At 44.5% G+C, this 24,420-nt stretch overlaps 1 long non-coding RNA gene across 1 annotated transcript; it reads left to right on the top strand.

The window, feature by feature from the left end:
* The first annotated feature begins 8,771 nt into the window (after positions 1-8,771).
* On the top strand, positions 8,772-17,616 carry LOC138746375 (uncharacterized). The gene is made up of 3 exons (XR_011346916.1): positions 8,772-8,852; positions 8,955-9,095; positions 17,196-17,616. It is a non-coding gene; the product is annotated as an uncharacterized lncRNA (long non-coding RNA).
* The last annotated feature ends 6,804 nt before the right edge of the window (positions 17,617-24,420 follow it).

A 24,420-nucleotide genomic window follows, 5' to 3' on the forward strand; every position in this document is an offset into this window, starting at 1 on the left:
ATCTGATGAATAGTGAAAGGGCTGGATAGTGAGGATTTTGCCAGTAGTGGGAGAGTTTAGGATCAGTGGGCACAACCTCAGAATAAAAGGATGTCTGCTTAAAACGGAGATGGAGAAACCGTTTCATCTAGAGCAGTGATTTTCAAACTCCTCCTCCACACCCCTACCCCCTGTATCATATTCCACTTAATCCCTTTGCCAGAAGTGCTCTGTAAGTAATTACTTAATGAGCTCTGTGATTGGGGAAAAAATTTTGAAAACCACTGTTTTAATCGTATGACATTGACTTGTTCTGTGCGTGGTTTCATAACTCCAGAGGAAATGGGCCAATGACAATTTATCTCAAGCAAAATATTTCCTTCACAATTGGGTCCACTGCAGTCTTTCTCAGCCTTTTTTCCCATTCATATTCCACTTTAAGCAATCTCTTACTCATTTTTCAACACTCCAAGGAATAAAGTCCCAACCTGTTCAACCTTTCCCTGTAGCTCAACTCCTGAAGATCTGGCAGCTTCCTAGTCAATCTTCTCTGCACTCTTTCAATCTTACTAATACCCTTCCTGTAGCTAGGTGACCAGAACTGCACACAATACTCCAAAGTGGGCCTCACCATCATCTTATCCAACCTCATCATAACTTCCCAACTCTTATTTTCAATATGTTAATTAATGAAGGCCAAGATGACAAAAGCTGTCTTTAGAACCCGGTCGTCCTGTGACACCACTTTCATGGAATTATGTAACAGTGTTTTATCTCTTGCTGCCGATTTGCGTAACTTGGCTGTTCAATTTCATAATGTTGGCTTCTGGACTATTTTATTGTGCCCCTTGATCTAGAGAGTTCTGGCAGAGCAAAACAATTTTGTTTTGTTTTGTCAGGTCAAATTTTGTCACATTGATCCAAAAACAAGTATTTTCACCATTCCTTCATTTCAGATCCTCTGCAGCTGTCGTATTGAACCTCACAGTGACGGCATTGTGTTTGTCTTGTTTATCCTTTCCCCCTCCATGCAGACAGATGTGTTGATCAAATAGTGGACTCCACTCATCCAGCACCACTGCCATTTCTGCTGCTCGGGCTTTTCATCCCACGTATTCAATTTGTTATTTCCCCTCTTCTTTTTCTCAGCAAAGAGAATCAGGTTTATTTGATCATCTTTCTGAATCCCAGTGAAAGATTATCGACCTGAAGGTTTTAACTCCGATTATTTTTTCCAGTAGATGATCTGCTGAGTATTCTCAGCATCGAGTTTTTATTTTACTGCCTTGGTGTATTACTGAGTGCTTTTAGAAAAATAGACGTAAAAGGGGAGGGCTCATGGAAATAGTTAATTCATCTTTTCGATTTTTGGAGTCTCCTGCCGGAAAGCGCGGGATACTCACGGGGCTTCATTCAAACCCGCTGGCAGCAAACTCTTAATGATGTCCCACCTTGTCCCGTGGAGCCCAGCACATATAACCATATGACAGTTTACAGCATGGAAACAGGCCATATCGGCCCTTTGAGTCTGTGCCAGTTCACATGAACAACTCCACTAGTTTTCCCCTCCAATACTCTGGCCATATCCCTCCAACCCCCTCATATCCATGTACACATCCAACCTTCTCTTAAATGACAGAAAGGACCCTGCCGGAATTATCTCTTCTAGAAGATCATTCCATTCTGCCACCATTCTCTGAGTGAAGAAGCATCCTCTCACATTCCTCCTAAAATTTGCCCCTTACCTTGAACTCATGCCCTCTTGTTCCAACCTCTCCTGCCCTCAGGGGAAAGAGTCTACTCACGTGCAGTCTATCTATTCCTTTCATAATTTTGAATACCTCTATCATAACCCCCTTCATCCGTCTACGTTCCAATGAATAAAGTCGCTGTCTCCTTAATCTTTCTCTATACTCGAGATGTTGTAAGCCACATAACATTTTTGTAAATCTTTTCTGCACCCTCTCCACCTTATCTATTTCATTCCTATATATGGAGACCGGAACGGAAAACAATTCTCCAAACCTGGCCTCACCAATGCCTTAAACAGTTGCAGCATCACTTTCCAGCTATACTCTAGTCTATGCTATGATTTATGAAGGCCAGCAGACCATATCTCAAGATAAGACCCACTGTCTTAACATCCCTCATATGCAAGATTTTGCCTCCCATCTGCACAATTTCTGTGCTTTCTCCATGGTTGATCTTGTCATGAGATACCATCAGATCCCATCCATAAGGAAGATATTCCTAAAATGGTGATTATTATCCCTTCTGGGCTTTTTGAATGTTTTAGGATGCCACTTGAGTTGCAGAATGGTGTTCAAACCTGCCAGCGGGTTATAGACACTTTGGACAGAGATTTAGAGTTCCCTTACATCTACTTGGATAACATCTGGTAAAAACAATCTCGTCATGAATATTCTGTCCAGACCGAGTGTATATCATACTCAGTGTGACATTGATATTCCTGAATTAGCCAGTGTCCAGGCAATGGACCCCGATGTTCAGGCATACAGTATGGCCATTACTAACCTGGACATACCGCAGGGGGCAGCACAACTGGGTGATCAACCTTACTTTGTGACATGTTTTTGGGCTACATTAGACCAATGTTACCTGCATCTTGGAGGAAACACCTTATTGACCAGATACACAGCTTATCTCATCTGTCCATCAGAACATCTGTCATGCTCATGTCAAATAAATATGTATAGCATGGACTGAGAAAAGGCGTCATGCAATGGGTTTGGCTGACTATCTCCTGCCTGACTGCCAAAATTCAGTGCCACACTAAGGCACCTCTTCAACATTTACTGACAGTATGCAGGCAGCTGGAACATGTGCATGTAGACCTGCTTGGACCATTGCCAGAATCTCAAAACATGAGATACATTCTAACAGTTGTAGAACATTTCACGCGAGGCCAGAGGTCATCCCGTTGCCATTCAGTGACACTGAGACAAGGGCCAGAGCATTCATCGTCAACTGGATGGCCAGATTTGGTTTTCCCACATTAATTCAGTCACGTTCCCACCGGCAACTGAAGTCTACTTTTAAGGCCCGACTCACTTGTCCCAATTAGGTTGATGAGTTGCCATGCACTCTTTTGGGAGTGCGCACAGCTTCAAAGCAAGATATATCTGCATTGTCCGCAGAGATGGTTTATGGTCTGGTCTTTAAAATTTCATGGGACATTCATTTTTCAACCAACTCTGATCTGAACATCCTTCAGCAGCTTCGACATGGTATCGTGATCAGAAAAGCTTTCCTACCCATTGGCTTGGATCCCCTTAACAGAACGTGCCCCACGACTACTGGACGCTGATTTTGTTTTGTGCGCAGACAGGACCCAGGAGTGCTGTTACAATGACCGTATGAGGGCTTTTTCTGCGTGGTGAAGAAGGATGGGTTTGAGTATACTTTGGACATTGTGGGATATTCACAGCTGTTTAGTTTGGACAGACACAACGCTGCCCATGTGGATCCCGCTTCACCCATTCAATGCCCCCAGCCCAGACAATGAGGGTGTCCACCTAAGGTGCATGCAGCTGCTGTTTTACTTTCTGGCGACGGTTCTGGGGGAGGTGTAGCAGCTGTGTAGCGGGCCGAGAGGGCAAGGTTCTTTGGCAGGCACATGAAATCATAAGGCAGACAGCTGGGAACTCATCCATTTAATTGACCGCATGCACGTGGTGCTGCGTGCCGAGGAACGGCACGTTGATCTGTGATTTCCCCTGCCGGAAGGTGCGGGACACTCACAGGGCTTAATTTAAACCTGTGGTCCTGTGGATCTGCAGCAAACTCATAAATGATGTCGCACCTTGACCCATGGAGCCCGGGACACGCTGTAAATAGAAGAAGCCTGTAAAGAATGAATAAAGCAGTCTTGTGTTGACTACCCTGGTATGTGTGTGTTGCTTTAGTAGCTCTATTGAAGTAGCCGCTACATATATAAATATTTGGAGGATTATTGCACTTAGAGGATACTTTTCATCCATCTCACAGCCTGTGGGAAGAAGCTATTCCCCAGCCTGTAAGTCCAGATTTTGATGATGGACGTGGTGAAAGATGCTGTTCACTAGATCAAAATGGTCTTTGCACTATTCCTTGAGCCTAATTTGAACAACACTCCTAGTGAATGTCATCTACAGAAAAAGGGAGACCCCAGTGATCCTCACTACTCTGCATCATTCCTGTCTGATGCTTTACAGCAACTAGATCATCCAATGGTGCAGCCAGACAGGAGACTCAACAGCGCTCCTGTAAAATCTCAGGATGAGAGCCATTGGCCTTGACCTCCTCAGCCACCTTGGGAAGTGTAGGCACTTTCTGACCGATAAGGAGGTGTGATTGTTTTGTGCTGTATGGATGGGAATTTTATGTTATTGTATTGTCTATTCTTGCTCTATAACAATCTTTAGTGGATAGAAGTAGTCATTGTACTTTAGGATGTACAATTATGTACAGATTGTCCTTAAATAGCCATTTGGCCCAGATGTCTATTCAGTCCAAGAATACTTTCGATCTCAGGAAGATTTTGAACAATAACACCATTCATTCTTAAACAAACATTGTTTTTAATTTTCTTTAAACAAAAAAAAACAGGATCAAACTTTAACTTATCACTATTAACAGCCTTCCATTACCGCCTTCTAATTTTAAGTGCAGGTGTATTTAATGTGTATAAAGTTCTTTGACACAACTCCAAGTTCACCAGTGTCTATCAGTTCTTATACTGTGCATAGAATTCAACATTTATGAATTTTCACCAAGCTCTGGTGCTTAAAAGTAAATGTTTACCCTCCAGGAAGGTTCTTGTTGGTTTCAGAGAGGGATTTCATGCACATTGGACACACATAAACTGATTCCCTCTGATCAGCCACTTTGGTGTCTTGCCAAAGAAACTTGACCAATCAGGATATTCCAGATGATAACCTCTTCTGCAAGTCACCATTGATCACCTTTTGTTTCCCTTATTTCAGGTAAAACATAATTTCTAGCCCGCCATTTCCTCTTGTATGGACAACAAAGTTTTTCAACAGGCTGAACTAAGAACTCACAACCTGTCTTCAAAACAAGATGCCATCTTGCCATCTCTCTCTCTCTCTCTCTCTCTCTCTCTCTCTCTCTCATTTTTTTTTAGAAAAAGCCTATTTGGTCTCTCCTCTCTGCTTGCAAAACCTTAGAACAGCAAACTGGTACCAGCCAGATGACTGCACTGGACCCATACTTCTGAGTCCATTCATCTGTTGCTTTAAAATCAATAATCCATTTACACCTGCTTTTGAAATTCTTTAGCAAAACAGTCTCCTTGTTTTGTCTTTGCAAAGGCTCTCGGTGCCTGAATGACTCACTCTCAGCAAAGCTCTTGCATTTTAAATAAGAGCTGTTTTGTGAAGTGTATGTGTTTGTTTGTGACCTTAACGACTCCTACAATCCATCTCTTTCAAAAACATCTCTATATAAAATGTAAAATATATAATCTGTCACAGGACAGATGCAGCAGAGGAGTTGTGATAAAATCAATGGTGTCCTTGCAAAAAAAAAGTGGGAAGAGGTATAATCTGGTGAGTGAAGTTTGTAATAGATTGAAACTTGAACCTCTCTCTATTTCAGGAGACAATTTACTGTCATGTAATTAAAAAGTGTCATAAAAGTGAAAATTGCTTTTTTCCTGCTATAAGGCTGACAGACGCACCCTCTGGCAGAAATTGCCTGAAATGCCTCTTGCAGTCAGAGAAAGACTGAGTGCTTTCCCCCACCTCCCCCCAACCACCCAAAACCCTGGGCGAAGTCACTGAGTGTGTGTGAATTCTCTTTCAATGCTCACAGACCATCCAAGTCATTGGCAATGTGAGCTCCACTTTTGAACCTCTGACATAATTAGGAACCATTTAGCACTCGCTCGTATCCCAGGTCTGATACCTGACACCCTTTTAGCCAGTTTAGACCCAGTCTCTAACATTTCACAGCCTGGTGTGAGTTCCTTGACTGCTATGTCCAGAAGCCCGCAGCCTGCGTGGGTTCCTCTCCTCAAGTCACCAACACCCTGCCACCTATGTGGGTCTTTCAGTTGCAGAACCCCTCACTGGTCTGCTTCCTTGGTCACTGACCTGTGGATTGAATCCTCTGCTTCTGAGATGTTGGTGGGATGTGGTCTTTCTGTTTTCTGGTGCCCTGCACTAGTTGTCCGCTTCCCCAGAGTTCACGGTGGCAAGGAAATCTAAAAAATCTAAATTAAAAAAATTAACTAAGAGGAGAATCTCACATGTCTAGAGGGATGGAAAGGGCATTATTACAAATTGAAGCCTGATATTTGAATATTCATGTGCCAAATTTGAAAAAGCATGGAGTATATATTTCTCAAGCTATTTGTAATTTTTTCCAAAGGAATACAACCTTGAATATTTGCATGTCATCTTGGCATCCCTAAAAATATATGTATATCTGATTTCCAAGTAAGTGCAATACATGTCCTCATCACCGCTAACATTAATTTAACAAATTTCAATTGATATATTAATAGATTTAATTTGGGCCTTGTTCATTCAATGTTTCCTAATAAAAATAAGGTCAGATTCTGTGGAAAAACATCTCCTATAACTTGTTCCATTAATATTGTAATTCTCCCCAAAAAGATCTTGCATTAGGACAAAGATAAGTTGAATGCAAGAAAGTTGCGACATCTTCACCACACCTCAAACATTGATCTGATAATTCTGATTTTATTCTATTCAATTTCACTGGTGCAAGAAGTAACTGTAGAAGAAAATCTAGTTGTGAATTCCTTCCTCACTGCTGCAGTGTGGAACTCTGGTCAATAGTTCCAGACTGCTGAGTTGAAGTGAATTAATACATCTCCCCTGGATCACGTGATCTCTGTTGCCAAATCAGCTTCCTGAGGAGCTTTTCAAATCCAACAGCCTGAGTCACCTGACTCCAGGTGCAGCATTCAAATAAAATCCTTGCTGACATCTACTACATGACTGATGTAAAAACAATTATACTGAACTAATTTATATCTTATATTGAGATCCTTATATGGATCTACCCATATTTGCCAATCAATTACAATATTCAGATCCATTTCCCACCTTTGTCTCAACTTATGAACTCCTCATTTAAAGGTTCCTACTTGTAATAAAGAGGACATTATCAAATTTTTTTTTAACAATTCCTATTATAAGGAATTTCTATTTCAGTACAACATGGTTGGTCCTAACTTATCCTTCAAATATGCTCTAAGTTGGAAATAGCAAAAAAAGATTGCTATGAGTTATATAATATTTATTTCTCAGTTGGTCAAATGACATTAATTGACCCCTTTCATCACAATCTTCAACATTTATTATCCCCTTACGAAACCCGCTGTCCAGAAATTGATGATCCTTTGAAAAAGATACGAGGATTTTGAATCCAAGCCATTCTAGGTGATGTACATCCACTTACACCAATTACATCATTTATTTTATTCCATATATTAATCAAATGTTTCAACAATTGTGTATCTTTATCACCAACCATTAATTTTGATTCCCAGTTGTACATAAATTCTTCTGCTTTTCCCTTTCCTATTTTATTTGATTCTATTTTAACCCTTTCAAATAAAGAAGCAAGAAATCTCATTTGAGCTGCTCCATAACAATTTTTAAAATGAGGAAGCTTCAGTCCTCTCAATGCAAAATTTGCAATGGGTTATTTGTAATATGGGATTCAATCTGAAATGGGTTCATGTGACATAAAACCACGATGCAGAATGTTTTCTAAGAATGGAATACAAGAGGAGGGTTGTCTAGTTCTTCAGCAGGATATAGATCACAAGATATAGGAGCAGAAGTAGGCCCGTCAAGTCTGTTCCACCATTCACCCACTCAGCCCCACTGCCCAGCTCTCTCCCCATTACCCTTAATTCCTTGATGTATCAAATACCTGTTAATCTCTGCCTTAAATACAGCCAATGACCTCACGTGGGTTTCATGACCCACTGACAAAATCAATTTTTCCACATTTGTTTTAAATTGACACCCTTTTATCCTGAAATTATGCTCTCCTGTCCTAGAAACCCCTACCATGGGAAACATCTTTGCCATATATACTCTGTCCAGGCCTTCTAGCATTTGAAATGCCTCTGAGGACACCCTTATCCTTCTGTACTCCAACTAGTACAGTCGAAGAGTCGACAATTGTTCCTCATACACTAACCCTTTCATTCCTGATATCATTCCAGTAAATCATCTCTGACCTTCTCCAACAACAGCACATCTTTTCTCAAATACGGCACCCAAAACTCTAATTCTGATTGAATGGAAATGCAATTCTCAAACGACACAAACACAATGGTTACATGATATTATGTCTTGTTGATATTTACCACTCGGGAAGGTTCCTTTTGGTTTTCAGATAGAGGTGTGTTGTTCAGGGAATCATTAATGTTTTTGTGACTCAACGTCCAAGCATCTAAAGTCCGTTATCTCTTCCGAAAAGCTTTATAGCTTTAGCATGGAGCAGAGCTGAGCCACGACTTTGCAGGTATTTAAGGGAGTGTGTGGGCAGGGTTTGTTCTGGACCAACAATTTCACCAAGTGACTCTGCTTGAAATCAAGATTCAAACCATTTTGAGGAATACAACAGGAATTGTTCAACAAGAGCTTGGTGTTCCCTGAGGAGTTTTCTTTCAATAGTGGAAATTATTTTTTTAAAAAAGCCCGTTAATATTCCTGATACAGATCTTTGTACTTAACTTTCAGGTTGCTATCTGTTTTTAACTTGGAGGCCTTTAATGGGGTGACTGGGTGGAATTTTTGCTTTAACCAAGCAGCTCTCTTGCAATTTTCCAGCTGTTGGATGCGATTCAGTTGTTTGCAAGTTTAGTAAGTGGGATTTTGATGTGAAATTGCAACTCACAGCATCATTTTTGTGTTTGAAAATGCCAATGTGAAAATTTTAACTTCAGTCTTCTTGGTTTGCTTAAGTTTACAGAGGAGACGTTGCGTCAAGCTGAGAAGACAGAGTTGGATGCCCATTTGGCGAATCGGCTGGGCAAAGCAGAAAGCACAAAACGAGGGGCTGAAAAAATAATGAAGCAGACTGAAATGCCGTTGAACCAAACCCAGGTAAAGAATTTAATTTTGTGCAGCGTACTTAAGAGACCAAACAATTTGGGATTTTAGTGGTGACCTATTTAAATGAACAAAATCTGATTAGAATAGAAGTTTATGGAATGTTTGGAAGTTGCCACAAAAAAATGGAGCATATAAATTAGATAAATGAACAATACAATGAGCCTGGTGTCACAGTATCTGCCTCCCTCTACCGTACATCACTGTTGAACCTTCTCCCCAATATGAACCTGATGTCACAGTATAGGTCAGAGTTTATTGTACATCACTGTTAAACCTTCTGACTACAGTGAATCCAGCATCAGTATATCTGTCCCAGTCTACTGTACATCACCATTAAACATTCTCCGCACTGTGAACTTGTCACAGAATCTGCCACAGTTTATCATACATCTCATTAAACATTCTCCCCACTGTGAACCTGGTGTCACAGTACCTGACACAGTGTATTGTACATTACTGTTAAACCTTCTCACTGCTGTGAAGCCAATGTCACAGTAATGATCTCAGTCGTCCATACATCAGCATTAAACCTCTCTCCACTGTGAATCTGGTGTCACTTTGCCTGCCACCCCAATATGAACCTGATGTCAAAGTATCTGACACTGTTAATCGTACATCAATGTTAAACTTTCTCCCCTCTGTGACCCTGGTGTAATAGAATCTGCCTCAGTGTACAGTCCATAACCATTAAACCTTCTCCCCACTGTGAACCTGGTGTCACGGTGTATATCCCAATTTACAGTATATCACCGTTAAACCTTCTCCCCCCCCGTGAACCTGGTGTAATAGAATCTGCCTTAGTCTACCGTCCATCACCGTTAAACCTTCTCCCCACTGTGAACCTGGTGTCACGGTATATATCTCAATTTACAGTATATCACCGTTAAACCTTCTCCCCAAAGTGAACCTGGTGTCACAGTATCTGCCTCAGTCTACCGTACATCACCGTTAAACCTTCTCACTACTGTGAACTTGGTGTCACGGGATTGATCTCAGTCTATCGTACATCACTGATAAACCTCTTCCCCACTGTTCACCCGGTGTCACGATATCCATCTCAATTTACCGTACATCACTGTTAAACATTCTCCCCAATGTGAACATGATGTCACAGTATCTGACACAGTTTAAAGTAAATCACTGTTAAACCTTCTTACTACTGTGGAATCCATCTCACATTTTCTGCCTCAGTCTACCGTTCATAAACATTAAACCTTTTCCTCCTGTGAACCTGGTGTTAAAGTATCTGCCTCAGTTTAACGCACATCACCATTAAGCCTTCTTACTGCCCTGAACTCAGCGTCACAGTATATGCCAACATCAACTGTACTTTACCGTTAAAACATCTCCCCACTCTGAACCTGGTGTCGCAGTATCTCACACAGTTAATTGTACATGACTGTTAAACTGTGTTAATGTTGTGAACCCATTGTCTCAGTATCTCTTATCAGTCTACCATACATCATCGTTAAACCTTTACACATCTGTGAATGGGTGTCACTGTATCTGATACAGTTTATCGGACATTACTTTTCAACTTCCTCACTTCTGTGAACCCAGTGTCACAATAACTGTCTCAGTCTACCCTACCTCATTGTTGAACCTTCTCCAACTGTGAACCTGGTGGCACAGTTCTGCTTCAGTCTCCCGTATATCACCATTAAACCTCCTCCCCACTGTGAACCTGGTGTCACTGTATCTGCCTCAGTCTACCATACATCACCATTAAACATTATCCCCATTGTGCACCTGGTATCACTTTATCTACCTCAACATACCGCACATCATCATTAAACGTTATTCTCATGTGAATCTGGTGTCACAGTATCTGCCTCAGTCTACAGTACATCACCGTTAAACCTGATCCCCACTTTACCCCTGGTGTCAAATTATCTACCTCAACATACCATACATCACTGTTAAACCTTCTCGCTCTGTGAACCTAGTGTCACAGTATCTGACACAGTTCATATTATATCACTGTAAAACCTTCTCACAAATGTGAATCCTACTATAAAATAATACTCCCCTTCTAAGTCTCACTGTATTCGAATCCCACCTATTTTAAAAATTCCAAAAAAAAGAGAAACATCAATCCCAAAACAAGATACTCAAAAGTAGTAGCCCCCTAAAAATCTGGGTGTGGTAAAGTCCACAAGTAGCAGGAGACTAAAGGACTCAGTGTCACCCACCCCCAGTCAGACTTTCACAAAGTCCTGAAACAAAAACATTCAACCCAGTGATTCCAGTCCCAATGATTGTTCCGGATCGTCAATATCGAGAAGACTTTGCATCCATTCAACTTTTTTCCCATTCTTTCCATATTTTCCAATCTTCCCATTTCCATTCCCATTGACCCTTCCCTTTGGTGACAATGGTGACGATCACCCATTTCCTCGTACATCTGGCAATGAATTAGCAAATATTAAAGCATCATGGTCATTCTCAAAAAACTGAGATTGAAAATTCCCATAAAAATCTTTCAATACTGCTGCATAACGAAAAGCAAATTTATATCCCTTTCGCCACAATACTTCTTAGGCTGAATTAAATTCTCGGTCTCTTCTGATAATTTCTTGACTCAGATCTGCATTAAAAAACCCCTATTATTTTGAACCATCAGTGGAGTCTGATTTTGCCATGTTTTCTGCACCACCAATCGGAGTATCACCTCTCTGTCTTGTTATTTAAAACAGCGAATCAAAACTGCTCGTGGTAATTGGCCTGGAAACGCTCTGTTCACTCGATCTAATTCCAGTCCATCTGGAACAAATTAGCTGCCCTTCACTTCTGGGATCCATTTCTTCAAAACCTTCACCGGATCCGAACCTTCCATATCTTCCGGAAGACCTACTATCTTAACATTATTTCTACGACATTGGTTTTCTAATGAGTCAAACTTCTTCAATAATTCCTTCTTCTGAATCCCCCAATCTACAAAAGGATCTTCCACTATTTCCATTTTTTCTCTATTACGCTCCACTTGACTCTTGCATTCAAGAAAGCCTCCTCAATCTTTTTAAAATGATCTTGCACAGTATCCACTGATCGTGTCCATCTCGTAACATCACTCTTAACTACATTAATATCTTGCTTCATAAAAGTTATTTCTTCACACACAGTGTTCATTTTAGTTTTCATTTCGAAAATCCTTGAGTCATCTGATGAGTCATCTGCATTGACATATTTGCCATATCTTCCATGAGTTGAGCAATCCCTTCCAGAATTGGAAACACAGAATCCAGTCCAGGATCCATCACCTGCCTTTGAGGCTGACCTTCTTTTGCCGCAGTCCCCAGTTCTTCAAATTCTAATGAAGTTGAGGTCTCTTCTTGTTCCAAAGCAGTAGGTCCTCTTCCAGTGCGGCTGCAGGTCTGGATACCCAACAACAGCATGCCTAACTCAACAGTGAGCGACCTCGTCAGTTCACCGTCGCTCAGGCTCCCCCGCAGCCCACACCTTCTCCAAAGGTTTGTGGACCCTTGACGCACTGCACATGCCCGGTAGGGCCACCGACTGCGCAGGTGCGTCATCTGATGCTACACTGTACCTCTCCTGACCACCAGGCAATGCTGCAGGCTCACGTGCCTGTCCTCGTTCAGCTGGCTCGCCCTCACGCCTGTGTTCACGAGTGCACGAGTCAAAACCGCTGAACTCATCGCTAAGCTAGCGCCGACGAAATACTTAGCCGGGCAGGAGTCCTCTGAGGCTTGGGGACTCCAGTCGACAACTCTGTTACTTCAACTTGAACTTGGCCTCAGTTCTTCAACACTTTTGTAAGGTAATTTCTTCTGTAACTGAGTTTTCGATTTTTTCACATTTGCAGCCATTTCGATCCTCCACTATTCCAAAGTCTATAAACAGTATTTTTAATCACTTTTACAACTTTTAAAATCGAGCATTTAATAGTCTAACTGCGGAAGGGTGGAACCACACGTCTACCCTCTGCGCCATCTTGTCACAGTATCTGACACAGTTTATAGTAAATCACTGTTAAACCTTCACATTACTGTGAATGCTGTCTCTCAGTTTCTGTCTCAGTCTACCGTTAATCAACGTTAAACCTTCTCACCCTGTTAAATTGGTGTTAAAGTATCAGCCTAAGTTTACCACACATCACCATTAAACATTCTCCCCATTGTGAAACCGGTTTTACTGTATCTGCCACAGTTTATCGTACATCACTATTATACGTTCTCACTACTGTGAACTTGGTGTTATAGAGCCTGGCAGTCTAACGTACATCACCAGTAAACCTTCTCGTCAATGTGAGCCTGGTGTTACTGTATCTGCCACAGTTTAGTGTACATCATCATTAAAAATTCTCCCCAATATGAAGCTGGTGTCCCTTTATTCGCCAAAGGTTATCGTACAGCTCTGTCAAACATTTTCCCCACTATGAACCTGGTGTCACAGTAACTGCCTCAGTTTCCCATAAAGCTTTTTTTCCCACTCTGAGCCCAGTATAAACGTATCTACATAGTCTCCTGTACATCACCATTAACCTCCTCCCCACTGTGAAGCAAGTATCAGTATCTGCCAGTTTATTGTACATCATTTTTAAACCTTCTCACCACTGTAAACCTGGAGTCACAGAATCTGCCTTATTCTACCATACATATCTGTTAAACCTTCTCAGTACTGTGAACACAGTGTCACAGTATCTGCCAAAGTCGTCGACAGTACATCACCGTTAAACATTCTCCCCAAGTTGACCCATTCATCACTGTTTTTTCCACCATTTATCGTACATCACAGTTCAACCTCCCCACTGTAAACTTGGAGTCACAGTATATTCCACAGTTTATTGCACATCACTGATATTCTTTCTCCTCGTTGTGAATGTGGTGTCACCATATCTGCATCAGTCTTCCGTACATCACCATAAACTTTGCACCAATGTGAACCTGGTGTCACTTTATCTGCCACAGTTAATATTACATCACCGTAAAAACTTCTTCCAACTGTGAACCTGGTATCACAGTATCTACCACAGCTTATCATGCATTACTGTTAAACCTTCTCACTACTGAAAACTTGGTGTCACAGTATCTGCCAACGTCTACTGTATATCACCGTTAAATATTCTCCCAACTGTGAACCTGGTGTCACAGTGTCTGATACAGTTTATCGTACATTACTGTTAAACCCACCAGATAAGCTCCAGATAGCGAAAGAGAAGTTCTCGCATCTGCAGGAACTGGGGATCATTCGTCCCTCCGACAGTCCTTGGGACTCGCCGCTTCACCTGGTCCCAAAAGCCTCCGATGGCTGGCGCCCCTGCGGAGATTATCGACGGTTTAATGACACGACAGTACCTGACCGTTACCCCATCCCTCACATTCAGGACTTTATGGCCAATCTGCATGGTGTGAGAGTATTCTCCAAGGTCGATCAGGTGTGCGTGTACCATCAAATCCCATTGCACCCAGATGACATCCCCAAAACGTCCATCATCTCCCCCTTCGGCATGTTCGAATTTTTATGCATGCCTTTCAGGCTCAAGAACACCGCCCAGACATAATGCACCTCATGGATACGGTGCGCAGGGATTTGAATTTCGTGTTCATTTATCTGGATGACATTCTTGTCGCTAGCAGAGACTGGGCACAACACAAGTCTCACCTGCACACCCTCTTCTCCCGACTGGCCGAATTCAACCTAATGATCAGCCCGGCCAAATACCAGTTTTGTGCAGAAGAAAATTTGGATGGGATGAAACTAATCCAGAATCCATTGCACAAGATTGGAAAAATTAGATTGAGCGTCTTCAAATACTTGGAAGTTTTGACGTCAACAGACTTTGGAGTGGCCACATTTGCTCAGTTACACCATTTTTCTGATGTAAGTGAAGGTGGTTTTGATCCTGTCAGTTACTGAGTCATGTGAAATAACCCAAGTGCGAGTAGATGGTGGATTTGTAATGGGAAAAGCCAGAGTGGCTCCATTAAAGTCAGTCACCAGACCTTGAATGGAATTAACTGCTGCTATTATGGCGAGCAAAATGGACGCTATGTTAAGAAGAGAATTACAGATGGAGTCCGCAGATCCTGTGTTTTGGACTGATATAACATCAGTGCTTAAATATATTAATAATGAAATCATGAGGTTTCATCTCTTTGTGACTAACAGAGAGAATGAAAACCTGGACAACAACAAATGGCAGATTTACCACATGACAGAGTTTCACCTGATGAATTCCCATTTACATCCGTGGAAGTTGATTATTTTGGTCCTTTGCAAGTAAAGTGCGGACGAAGTGTTGAAAAATGATATGGAGTTATTTTCACTTGTTTGACTATGAGAGCAATTCATATTGAAGTAGCGTCATTGCTTGATACAGACTCTTTTATTAATGTTCTTTGGCGTTTTATTCCTAGACCTGGTCAAGTAAAAGAATTATGTTCTGATAATGGATCTAACTTTAAAGGAGCTGAACGAGAATTATGAAAAGTTATTCAAAATTGGAATCAACATCAAATTCCTGATGCGTTACTTCAGAAAGAAGTTAATTGGATATTTAATCCACCCATAGTTATGGGTGTGGTACGGGTAAGGGTTAGTTGGTTGTGGAGAACGTTTACAAAGGTCTGTACTGGGCAGTACTGGGCAGCAATGCTTAATGTTGTAATGGATGCGGAAGCTCTGGGAAGGGGTAAGGGAGGGACTGGCCAGGAAGTCTGCAGATTCTGGGTCTGACGGCAATGCACAAACATGCTGGGGAAACTCATGGATAGTTTTCTGAGGAGCAGGTCCTGCATCACGAGTCAAATTGAGTATTTCGAGGAGGTGTCAAAGGAAATAGATGAAGGTCAAGGTCTGTATGTGCTGCACGTGGATTTTAGTAAGGTGCTTGACGAGGTCGTCATGGTGGCCTCATTCAGAATGTCGGGAGGCATGGGATCCATGGAGCCTTGGCTGTGTGGATTCAGAATTGGCTTGTCTGCAGTAAACAGAGGGTAGTAGTAGATGGAACAATGACTAGTGGCTCTCCAAATGGATCTGCTCTGGGACCCCTGCTCTTTGTGATTTTTATGAATGATGATGGGAGTGGAAGGGTGGGTATGTCAGGGGATGACACAGAGGTAGAGATGTTGTAGACAGTGTAGAAGGTTGTCATATGTCATCCAGTTTGCAGAGAAGTGACAGATGGAGTTGAATCCTGTAAATACAGATGTACTTAAACAAGCAACTGGTACAGGTTAATTTCCAGAGTCATTTTCAAGGGCATGAATAAAAGTTATTCCAAAGTAGGTTGGAGACGCATTAAAATTAGCTTCATATAGACCAATATCTTTATTGAATACGGATTACAAGAACGTGAGGGCAGAGCACTTGGTTAATGGCAGGATTATGAACAGTGTGCAGGACTGAGATATATTTAGATCCTGCGCCATAAATCGCTCAAAGTTGCTGTGCAAATTGAGAGGGAGTTTAAGATGGTGTATTGTGTGCTGGCCTTCAGGAGTCAGGGGATTGAGTTCAAGAACTGAGAGGTAACGCTGCAGATGTACAAAATTCTCGTCAGACCACACTTGGAATATTGTGTGCATTCCTGGGGCAAAAATACCAGTGGACATCTAAATAAGGTGAGATGAGGAAACTTTAGACAAGATGTGAGGGGGATATTTTATTCACACAGAATGTAGTGGGTGGCTGGAATACATTGCCAGGGGTGGTACTGGAGGCTCATCCAAAAAAGACACAAAAAAGATTTTAATATAGGGACAGGAATAAAAGAAAAACAGAAGGTACTGGTGAGAGGGAGGGAAGAGTAATATTGTTGTGGGGTAGGTTCAGATGGGTCAGCTGAAGGGACTCGACTGATCCATCCACGATTTGTCCAACATCTTGCTGCCACGTCATGGTGAACCAGGGTGTTGCCTGATGGAGACACGTGGCTCTGAGCTCTGCAGAGATAGATCGTGCTTTTCTCCAAAACACACTTCCTCAGGTAAAGCAGAGGAATGGGAAAGATCCTAGTGTGCAGGGGTAGGGAGGGGGGTGATGGGGGAAGAGTTGGGGCCCTCCAAAGTCATCGTGATCAGGCCTCGGAGACGGTATCTCTATCACTCATATTTCTCTTCCCAGGAGAAGGAGCAATCTCAGAGACAAGACACGAGTGCAGAAGAACATTGCATCCCAGCTGAACAGAGGATGGACAACATCATGGTAGCCTGAACCCCTCCCCTTCTCCCTCTGGCCCTGCCAACTCCATTCCCCACCTCTTCCATATCCCTTCACCCACTTCCCCTCCCATTTCTCCCCTACCTCTCCTCCATTCCAATCCCCTCCCACTCACCTTCCCCTTCACCTACCCTCACACCTATGCCCGAAACTTAGCCCTCCTCCCTTCACCTCCCCTTCCCCTCTCCTTTCCCCCTCCCCTTCGCCTCCTACCCTTCCCCTCCTCCCCTTCCCCTCCCCTTCCCTTCCTACCCCTAACAGGGGAAGGAGGGATAGGGGAAGGGGGTAGGAGAAAGGGGGGTAGTGAGAGGGTAGGGGTAGGTAATGGGGTAGTGGTAGGGGGTGCGGGTATGGGGTAGGGTTAGGGGAAGGGGGTAGGTGTAGAGGATAGGGGTAGGGTTTAGCTTAGGGTTGGGGAAGGTGGGTAGATTTAAGATAAGGGTCAGGGACGGGTAGAGGTAAAGTTAGGTTTAGGGTTAGGAGATGTGGGATCGGGTTAGGTCGAGGTTTAGGGTTAGGTTTAGAGTTCGGGGAAGTGGGCTTGTGATAAGTTTAGGGGAAGGGGGTAGGAGTAGGAGGTAGAGGTGAGGTGTGAGTTGGGGTTAGGGGAAGGTGGGTAAGATTAGGTTGGGTTTAGGGGACAGCATAGGGATAGGGTTAGAGGAGAGGGTGGAAATAAGAGTTAGGGTTGGGGATGTGGTGTAGTGTTTAAGGGTATCGGTAGTGTTAACGTTAAGGTTAGGGTTTGTTAGGGGTTAGGGTTAAGTTGGGGAGGGGAGCGTGGGCGGCGAGCGGGGCACAGGAAATGGAGAGGTGATGAGGGAGGGGAATGGGCAGGGAAATGAAGAGGTGTACGGTGTAGAGGAAATGGGAGGTGAATATAGGAAGGCACCCCTTACCCCATATTATCCCTGCCTCCTCTCCTCCTTCCAGAGGAAGCGGGACCTCATTCCGGCCAGAACCTCCCTGTAGTTTCAGAGCCTCTGTTTCAGGAAGTGCCTTCGACGCTTGCCGCTGGACAGACATCTTGTCCCTTGATTCATTCTATACCGTTGATATTAAATTTAAAAATGGTTTGGTCTTTTAGAGCTTGAACTCAAAAGGCTGGTCCAGAATGACAACACAGAAACAGGCCCTTCGGCCCCACTCTCCTGCTGGCTGTGCTGTTGTAATCAGTCCATATTCCTCTCCACCTTTTCATTCTTAGCTCCCATCAAGCTCATGTTGCCTTGTCAATCTCACGGCCTGTGGGAAGAAGCTATTTCCCTCCCTGGCTTCTCTACTTTTATTCCTCCATATCTCCTTCCTGATGGCAGGGGGACAAAGATGCTCTTTGCTGGATATCTGGGAGTCTATTTACAGAGCCCATCCCTGCAAAAAATTCAGGGGTCCCTTGCCTTGAGGTTCCACCCATGTTGCCTCTCCCTCAGCACTCTCTCGTCAGAACACAATTGCACCCTCCTTCCCCTCCTCTCCCAGGTCTCAATATCCCCCTGACAATTCCAGTCAGCTGCAATGTCTACACCCTGCCCCACCTGCTATCGAATGCCCTGCATCCTCCTTCCCCATTGGTTTCCTCCTGTTATCAGGCATCAGGATGGACCCCACCCTGTTGAAACTACGCGTATTCTCACTGATCTCTCTGCGCCTCTGCCCTCCATCCAGGGGTCTTGGTTGTCTTGTGGTGATGGTGGAGAACAAAGTACCAACTCAAGGAGATAGGGAGCTGTAAGGAGACCCCCAGTTCCAGGAGACAGGGAGAACCACAGAGATGCCCAACTCTGTCAAACTGGTAGAACTCGGTCATCAGGTGCAAGGAGCTCTTGGTACTGCTGCACGTGAGGCAGGTGTGGCCCAGCCCCACACCTCCACCCTGTCAATTCCCAAAACACATTTCCTATTCATGTAGGGGTCCAAAATGGATAGAGTCTGGAGGACCATGTACATCGTCAATCAATGGGGGAATAACCCTAACCAGCATGGCTATTGTGTATGGCTGTGCTTGGAAACAAAGTGCAAGGGCACCAAAAGCTGCTATGTGCTGAGGTTCTACCTGGCTCAGGTGTTGTGAAAGATTGGTCTGGCCCTGATGCCACACAATGTCCTAGTCAGCAGAACTTTGCCCCATCACCTTCATGGGAATGGTTGCATAGACAAACACTATTGACCACAGGGCCATCAGGCAGTGATCAGCAAGGAATTCCTGCTGACACAGAGACTAGGACTTGATGAGATACTGCGGGGTGGTCCCGTGAGCGGAGGATCCAGAGACAGACATGCAGAACTGCTGGAAGACCAGAATCTCAGTGAAAGATGCCCTTTGGTCTGCCTGAAACCCAGATAAGAGAAGCAAACACTAGAAGCCCAAAGCAAAGGGAGGAAGGTTTAGGGGCAATATCAGGGGTACTTGTTTTTACACAGAGTTGTGGGTGCCAGGAATGACTTGCCAGGAGTGGTGATGAAGGCTGAAATATTAGGGCATTTAAGGGCTTCTTGGACACATGAATGAAGGAAACATAGAAGATAGGAGCTGGAGTAGGTCATTCGACCCTTCGAGCCTGCTCCGCCATTCAACGAGATCATGGCTGATCTTAAATTTCAGTACCCCATCCCCACCTTCTCTCCGTAACCTTTAATACCCTTATACTGAAGAAATATATCTAATTCCCTCTTAAACATATTTAATGAACCTGCCTCTACTGCCCTCTGTGGCAATGAATTCTACAGATTCACCACTCTCTGGGTAAAGAAATTCCTCCTCATCTCCATCCTAAATGGTTTGCCTATTATCCTCAAACCATGGCCCCGGGTTCTGGATTTTCCCATCCTTGGAAACATCCCATCTGCATCCATTCTGTCCAGTACTGCCAGAATTTTATATGTCTCTATGAGATCCCCTCTCAATCTTCTAAACTCCAGGGAGTACAATCCCAATTTGCGCAATCTTTCCTCATAAGTCATTCCTGCCATTCCAGGTATCAGCCTGGTGAATTGTCTCTGCACCCCCTCCATTGCAAGAATGGAGGGTTATAAAGGAGGAAGGGTCTAGTTTTTATTTTGCTTGGAATTGATAGGTCAGCGCAACATCGAGGTCCGAAGGGCATAACTGTTCGACGTTAACCTGCTGGTCTTTTAGCACATGGAGATGTGGGTGAGGGAACGCTGCCCACCGGCCTATTCCAGGTTGCTGAGAGATGCACTGAGGCTTGGCGCAGCCAACACGAGGGCGCTGTGGGGAAGGACTCTAATCCTCCGGGTCTTGAGGGGCGGAGACTAAAGGGAACCCCTTCAACCACAGAGTGCAGGGAGTAACCACAAGGTGTCAAAGGGGTGGAATGATGTTAAACAGAGAACATGTGCAGTGAAGGGAATACAGGCATGCAACACGAGGATGAGAAAAGACATGGAACAGTTGTCCTCTTGGTCAATAATTTTAGAATAAAGTTAATTTTGGGGTGAAAAAGAGAAAAGCCCGAACTCAGTCAACTTTGTTTCATGAGATACATTCTCCAATCCAGGAAAGCTCCTCTGTACCCGTTCAAATTGAACCCGAGGAAACTGTGTTCATGGTGGAAACCTCTGCAAACACACAACCGGACCTACGCACAGAGAGACAAATGATACACGTGCAGTCCCTCCCAAAAAAGAAATAAATTCTGTTGAATCAATAGCAGAGTCTTGGAGTCTTTGTCTGAGCCGGTCATCCATCATTCTCCATTCTCACTGCTCGCAGGAAGAATCTGTTTCGGGGCCTGGTGCTACTGGCTCCGATATTCCTCGACCTCTTTCCTGATGAGAAGAGCTGCCAAATGCTGTGGGCAGGTGGAAGGGATCCTCGACGACGTTGACAATGAACCCGGTTTATCCCATTGATATTTGGGGTGGGTGGGTTGGGGGGAGAGAGTCCCCATGATCCTATCTGCCACTCGTGGTCCTGCCAATCATTTTAAAAAAATATTTATAAACTTAAAACCACAACAAATTCACACAATTAATAATAATGCTCATCTAATGTGTGGCATCTATAAAAGAAAGAATAAAGAAACCACCCCCCACCCCCATCCACAATATGCTACCCCCTCCCACTTCTCTCTTCAACAGAAGTGTCTGCTACAGTGGTGACCTCAGCAGGACCCAGCCCTTCAGTTGGACGTGAAGATCACGGTCCAGGCGGCTCTTCAGATGGTTTGGTTGAAGCTGTCAATGTTCTGGATGTCGCAGCCACACGTGGGGTTCAAACAGGCCAAGGACCAGTTCCACCTCCAAGAGATCACCGCTGATGACATCCATTACTCCTCCATGATGTTCTTGCTCATCAGGACATGGCAGCAAGGCTCATCGACTTCTGACATCAGCCTCCCGAGCAAGGCAAATAGGATGCCCTCAAGGAGCTCTTCACCCGCACCTTCAGGACACGCCTTCATCCTCCACCTCATTCTGTTCCTGCTCTCACTGTCGCATGGCCCAGACAGTCATCCCAACATGAGTCCCTTCAAGCTATTTCTTTTCAGCTCTCACCAAATGCCCTGGACCCACTTTTCAGGAACTCTTCCCTCTTCCTCCCTATGTCATTGGTATCTCCATGTGCCACAACCTCTGTCCCATTTTAGGATGTCTTGGACACCAGCAGCAACACCCCAGACACTGGCACCAGGGAGGCACCACCTGGAAAAGGTCCAGGGTCCTAGTCCAACAGTCTTTTTCCTGAGCATCCAGGCAGCAGAAAAATATCAATGGTTGCTCAAAGCAAAATCCTCATTGCGGTGCCCACCAACAAGTTGAGGCACAAAGTTTTGTGTGTGTTTTGGGTTACTGGTGCCAACATATTCCCCATCTCACCCTGTCCCTCCATCTACTGCACAATGTTGCCCAGAAAAAAAAAACTCTCCGCTTCATTGATGACCTGAACAACAAATGGCTTCTTAAATGGTAAAACACGCTGTTGAACACCACTGCCACTGACCACAAGCACCCCACAACCCCTCAAAACTGGAAGACCCTTTGAATGACTTGTCTCTGCAATGAAGACAATGGTCTAGTGGAGCCTCGAGCAAAAGAGGCAAGGTCGCCGAGTCCCACACAGATTCTGGTTCAATTCCCTCCTGGTAGCTGCCTCCCGCGACTCCCCATCTGAGTGTCAGATGGTCGCCTGCTTACCACAGAGAACCAGATGGCAGCAGAGACAGTCACACTCCAGCCACACCTCCCAACATGTGATGGGTTCAATCTGCGGATGCCACTCACAGCGGACCGAAGAAGTGGTACATGGCAGACCGCACAGAGGCCGGGCCCGAAGGGCTGAGCCACTTGCAAGAACAGATCATGTCCTGTCCGAAAGTGACAGCCTCCCACTTGAATGACCCCGAGAAGAGCTTGGCACCATGGCCTGGGGCAAACCGTTCAACACCCTCGATGCAGGACAGCAGGAAAAAGCTTGGTTTACTGACGGCTCCGGCTGGTGAAGGTGCGAAAAACAACGGTGTAAAGTGGGAGCACTCCAGCTCACCACAGATAAAGTACTGACACAAGAGGGTGAAGTGGAGGGGAGAGCCAACTGTCCAAGCTGGCAGCTGTGGCACTGATCCGAAAAGGGACAACCAGGTGGGCCCAGGAGCCTCTTTTCCGATCAGTGCAACAGGATTTCTGGGCTGTGCCAAACAGCACGTCAGTGTGGATGGGTCGGCGTCAGGAGACAGGGAGGCAGATCCATGGCTGCCTGCTCTGAGGACAACAGCACTGGCAGATCTTCTGAGAGGTGGAACAACAAAAGAATAGTCAGGGTCCACCACGTGGATGGACACACCTCCAGGAAAACCGCTGAAGCTGACGCGATGCCACTGTGGACTGAGCTGCTCAAATATGCTCTGCCACTTTTTTCCCCAAGCAGAGAGACCCTGGAGCCTTGGCAGCATTGGTGCATCATAAATGTGGGCATATGGGGGCACTATGATGGACAGAGGATCTGGGGGTCTCATGATGTTGCAAGAACTGTGATGGCCAAATGCCCTATTTGTCAGCAATTAAAACCAAGGGCCACATTCGCTGGGGTTCGGGAGCTGACCAAGTCTGATAAATTGACCATATCAGGCCTCTCCCCTGCCAAAATAAAAAGTGATATGTTCTCACGATGGTCAGCACATACTCGGATGTCCTGCCAGCGGGCCGACCAAGCACCATTTAAGCGTGCTCCATATGTGGAATACCCTATCGGATAACGTCCGACCAGCAATGGGTGGTGATGCCAAGTATTTGGGGCCACCTGCATATCCCCTACCACCCACAGGCATCCAAGATCAATGAGTGAATGAATGACCTGTTCAAGGTATCGTACGTGACAAGTTGATTGTCAAGTTTTCTATCCATGAGTGGTTGCAAGTGTATCGATTAATCCGGCGAGTTTGTGTCTGTGTGTGTGTTTTACTCCTCGTGCGACTTCACTACATGTGTCAATAAAAGACAACTGTGTTCAAATTCGCCACCCTTGGGACCCCTCGAATCAGTTTCACACACATAATAATTGGTGCAGTGAGCAGGGTCCTTCGAGTTCCGACTGAACACAGCTGCAGTGGAGATGCTTTGGAATCGGGGCAGGAAATCTAGTGCAGGCAGGGAGAACAAGATCTGCGTGTGTACTGACGAGAGTGCAGGGTTGGGGAGCTTGGCAAGCATGCTGGCGGACCACGGCAAACTGGTAGACTGGTCCAAGCTCCTGGATCCACATCTTGAGAAAATAGGTCACCACGTGTTGTCCCACTTCAAGAAGTCGGGGTTCCCAAAATCTAAGGGGAATCAGAGGGTGCCTTTTGGCTGCCAGTGTTTCTCCTGAGAAACCAATGTGAGATCATAGAAAGGAAAGATTTGGAGAGGGCCCAGGAAAATAAGGAGATAAAGGTGGTCCAGCAGCGCTGCTGTGCACTGCAGGAGGCAGTACAGACTCCCCCAACCTGAGCCACTGATGTCGAGATGAGAGGGACAGAGGTAGCCAACAGGCATGCCAATCAAGGTCAGACTCCCCCCCCCCCACACCCCCAGTGAGTGAGTTTGTACTGGCCATGGAGCGATTAGCCGAGGCCATTTGCCAGGATTCAGGCATTAAAGGTTTCAGAACAGGCCAGGAAGAGCATGAAAT

Source organism: Narcine bancroftii, chromosome 11 (genome assembly GCF_036971445.1).
Source record: "Narcine bancroftii isolate sNarBan1 chromosome 11, sNarBan1.hap1, whole genome shotgun sequence".
Taxonomy (NCBI): Eukaryota; Metazoa; Chordata; class Chondrichthyes; order Torpediniformes; family Narcinidae; genus Narcine; species Narcine bancroftii.